Source organism: Equus przewalskii, chromosome 30 (genome assembly GCF_037783145.1).
Source record: "Equus przewalskii isolate Varuska chromosome 30, EquPr2, whole genome shotgun sequence".
Taxonomy (NCBI): Eukaryota; Metazoa; Chordata; class Mammalia; order Perissodactyla; family Equidae; genus Equus; species Equus przewalskii.
This window is the reverse complement of record NC_091860.1, coordinates 27,843,142-27,848,245: the sequence shown is the minus strand read 5'-3', so window position 1 is coordinate 27,848,245 and position 5,104 is coordinate 27,843,142.

Below are 5,104 nucleotides of genomic sequence, written 5' to 3'. Positions count from 1 at the left end.
AGTCTAAGAATTTATCCATTTCCTCTAGATGGTCCATTTTGTTGGCATATAGCTTTTCATAGCATTATGGTATAATGCATTGTATTTCTGCAGTATCAGTTATTTCCTCTCTTTCATTTCTAATTTTATTTACCTGAGCTTTCTGTCTTTCTTTCTTTGGGAGACTGGCTAGGGGTCTGTCAATTTTATTGATCTTCTCAAAGAGCCAGGTCTTGGTTTCTTTGATCCTTTCTACTGCCTTTTTTGTTTTAATACCATTAATTTCTGCTCTGATTTTTATTTCACTCCTTCTGCTGCCTTTGGTCTTTCTTTGCTCTTCTTTTTCTAATTCAGCTAGGTGTAGCTTCAGATTACCTTTTGGATTTTCTTCCTGTTTGTTAAGGTGAGCTTGTATTACAATGAATTTCCCTCTTAATATGGCTCTTGCTGCATTCCTTTCTAGGTGGTCTAGTAGGTTTTCATTTTAATTTTTCTCTACATTTTTTTTAAATTTCTCCTTTAATTTCTTCAATGCTTCATTGGTTGTTCCATAGCCTGTTGTTTAGTGTCCACATCTTTGTCCTTTTCTCAGCATTTATCTTGTAATTAATTTCTGGCTTTATAGCATTGTTTTCTGAAAAGTTTCATGCTATTATTTCAATCTTAAATTTACTGAGGCTTGCCATGTTTCCCGACATATAGTCTATCCTTGAGAATGTTCTATCCAAATTTAAGAGGAATGTGTATTCTGATGTTTTTGGATGGAGTGTTCTATGTATCTATTGAGTCCATCTGCCCCAGCTTTTCATTTAGTTCAAATGTTTCCTTGATTTTCTGTCTGGATGATCTATCCATTGATGCGAGTGGTGTGCTGAGGTCCCCTACAATTATTGTGTTATTATTAATGTCTTCTTTTAGGTTTCTAAATAGTTGCTTTATGTACCTTGGTGCTCCTGCATTGGGTGCATAGATATTTATGTGTTATTTCTTCTTGATGGAATGTCCCATTGATCATTAAATACTTCCTCTCTTTGTCTGTCTTTACCTATCTTATCTTGAAGTCTGCTTTGTCTGATATAAGTATTTACAACACAGGCTTTCTTTCCTTTGCAGTTAACTTAGAGTATCATCTTCCATCCATTCACTCTGAGCCTGTGTTTGTCATGGAAGCTGAGATGTGTTTCCTGGAGGCAGCATATTTTTGAGTTTTGTTCTTTGATCCATCTCACCACTCTGTGTCTTTTTATTGGAGAATTCAATCCGTTTTCATTTAGGGTGCCTATTGATGTATGAGGGCTTAAGGCTGCCATTTTATCCCTCATTTTCAGGCTTTTCTGCCTTTCCTTTTTTTTCTCATCCTGTGTATTTTGGTCTACCAATTGAGTTATGTAAGTTTTTGTGTGGGGTTTCTTTGTCGTCTCTTTATTTATTATTGTGTCTCTGTTCTTTTTTCTTTAGTGGTTACCCTGAGGTTTGTATCCAAGATCTCGTGGATAAGATAGTCCCTTTTCTGGTGGCTTCTAATTTACATAGACAAATTGACTCAGTCCCTTTCCTTTTCAGCTCCTAAGTTGTTTCTCTCCCATCTTATTCCATCTTGTGTTATGAGTTTGTGGTTAAAATGAGAAGATTATCTCCGTTTCTGGTGTTTTCTTTTCCTTTGTTTTTAATGCTACACTCGAGTAATTGCTATCCTGCTCTAATTCTGTCTACTTATTTAACTCCTTACTGCATGGTTTGTAACCCCACTCTCCCTCTTTTTTATCACGTATGAGGGCTTTCTGGAGGATTTGCCGTAGGGGGAGCCTTGTGGTTACAAAATCTCTTAGCTTATGTTTGTCTAGGAAAATTGTTATTTCTCCATCATCTCTGAACAATATTTTCACTGGATAGCATATTCTTGACTGAACGCTTTTGTCCTTCAATGACTTGAATATGGGTACCTGTAATTTTCTCTGTGGCATGGAGATCTAATATAGTGTTTGATATTGACAGAGGACCTTGGTCTGTTCTTTCACTTCCTGGTGTTATTTGGTTGCAGTTTCTGCCTATCACCGCTGGGTCAAGAGCTGCATATTCTGAGTACTCTGCCTTTATCCCAAATCCCAGGGGTTTGAGCCATTGTTGCTTGGGTGGGGGATGTGTGATTGCTCCTGCTGATCTCAGGGTTTTCTCCCTCTGCTCTCCTGAGGTTTTAGCTTGATAAGGTTACCCCCTGTGAAAACTTTTGCCCTAGTAGAGAGATTCCCTCTAGACTGCCAGGGCCCTAGGGATTCCTTGATTTTCCCACAAACAAATGTCCCCTCCGCTGTTCCTTCCTTCCTTCTTGGAGGTTTCCCACTGTCCCTGATTGCAGTCTTTAAGGGGAGGGAATGAAGATTTCTCTCACTGCATTCCAATTTTTCTGAGGAGCGATCCAACCACCCCACCCTCCATCATATGGCTGCGTGGGTATCTCCAACTTTATTTATGTTGTGTTTGAATGTCCTCTGTTGGATAATGGATGTTTACTTTGTTCTATATTGGAGGGGAAAGATTGCTGAGAGAACTCACTCTGCCACGATGGTGATATCCAATCTTTGTTATCTCATTTTGTTTTTTATATGCAATGCCTTAATGAGAAATGATGTTGAGTAAATTTTCATGTTTAATTGCCATCTATATATCTTCTTTGGTGAAGTGTCTATTCAGCTCTTCTGCTAATTTTTAAATTGTTTGTTTTCTTACTACATAGTATTAAGAGCGCTTTTTATATTTTGGATACTGATCCATTATAAATATGTTTTGCAAACATTTTTGGCCAGTTGGGGTTTGTCTTTTCATTCTATTTATAGTATATTTCACAGAGAAGATTTTTTTTATTTTAAACAAGTCTAACATTTTTTTTTCTTTCGTAGATTGTGCCTTTAATGATGTTTCTCTTGAATGTGTTGATTTAGTTTCGGGAAATCTTTATGACCTAATTTACAAAGCAATTTTGCAGGAAACTAGAGCAAAAATTTCATGCTGTCCAATATCTGGTAATTTTCCTGAAGTGTGACACATTGAAATAATCTTTACTGAAAGGAGCAATGATGAGGGAATTGACTAAACTATATTAGTTCTGAAGATGAAAGAGGCAAATGACATATAGAAAAATCAATAATGTCAGCAATGTAAAATAGATGGCACACAATACTATTGAAACTGTTGAGGGTTCCTATACTGCTTGACATTTCACATGTATAAAGGTGATTATGACAATATTTTATTAATAAATTGGTGATTCAATTTGAATAAAAATAAATGAAAAGTCATCACCACACCCAAGATCATCCCTATTTTCAGCTATGTTGCCTTGTAAAGTTTTATACCTTTCCATTTGACACTAAGGCTGATAAGTCATTTTGAGTTAAGTTTTCTGAAATGTATAAGGTCTGAAGACAGATGCATTTTTTGCATGTGGATATCTAGTTGTTCCAGCACCATTTGTTAAAAAGATTATTCTTTTTCAATTGCATTGCCTTTGTTCTTTTCTCAAAGATGTTTCAAGTCCATTTGTCTGGCTCTATTTCTGTGCTCCCTATTCTGTTCCATTAATCAACATGTCTGTACATTCACCTGTCCCAAACTGTCTTGATTCCTGCAGCTTTCTAGTAAGCCTTGAAATTGAGTAATGTTAGCCAAGTAACTTTGTTGTTATCCTGCTTCCACGAAGTTGTGATTTTCTGTAACCACCTGTCTCTCCAATTTTAGATCTGCAATTTGCCCTCTGACTTCAATTTTCTGGTGGACCTAAGGAGAGTTATTCATTATATAATTATTAACTGGGTCTTAATAACATAAGGTTATACAAATGTGAACTAAAATCTGGGAACATATATGACCTTCTCTAATTTAAAGCATGAATCATTTTAGGAAATACTGTGGGTTACATAGCTTTTTGGTTTTATCCCAGCTGAAGAGCATGGTTTTAGAAAGCATGGTGGTTATGAAACATGAATGTGGTCAGGAGTTGAAGAAACAGTTGCAGGTATAGGTGTTAGAAAGTGTACCCAGGTTTTAAACAACTTTTAGCCTCAAAATTCTTTGATTATCTTTGTTTGGTCCATGATTGTCTCAAATTTACCAAAGCAGTTTGAGTTCAAAATACGGTTCCTTAAAATTACATGATTGACTTTGTATCCATAAAAAAATATAGAAAGTAAATGGATATTTTTTTTAAAAATTTTCCTAAAACTTAATGAGTGTTGTAAACATTGTGCTATTTTTTATTGCATGTATTTTGAAGTGATGTTTGAAAAGCTAGGAGAATTGGAAATACTAAGTGTATTTGTCACATTAACGTTGGCTATACCAAAAATATTTAAAGCCTTAGGAATGTTTTGTGTTTTCTATCTGTAAGTATGCCTTGCTCTGTGTTTGAAACATTAAAAGGATCCAGTATATCAAATTAATATGCTTTAGAACCTAAGAAATTATGATAACCTTGGAGCTAATGTTCAAGGGGCTTTGATCAGTCAGTTGTTTCTCGCCAAATTCCTGCCAAAATTCAAGCCTGCAAGCTCATTACTGTTTCCAGGGCACATGCAACACTCTAGCTCTGACTCTCAGCTCTGGTTCTGAGGTAAAATATTGTGAAAAGTTTCTTTTTGTCTACAGCACAGAAGTAGAAAAGAGGCATTTCCCAAAGCTTCCCAAGCAGATATGTGTTCTTAAAACTACCATGTATCTGAATCCTAGTCATCCTTCCAGTCTGGCTCCCCTCCCACCTTCTGGGCCAACCTTGGCACAGGGTTACCTCCTTCTGGGATTTCCTGGACTAATGATCCCCTGAGCTGCTGAAAGGGAGCCTATGCATTGCTGATCATCCTTTCAATATGTTTGTCACCATCCAGGCTGTATGGAGTGTGTCCTCTTGCTCCTTGAATGCCCAAAGGAACACTGACTGATAAATAACTGCTAACTATTACTTCCCTAGGGAATGAAAACTCTACCCAGTCCTCTCCAGAAGTGTCTATAAAATAGTTATTGTATCCCATTTCACCAAGAAGCACACACAGAAATTCTAGGTAGATCATTTTTTGGCTCTAATGAGTCAGAAGGAAAGAAAATATACAAAACAGAGACTGGAATAGGAAAAATA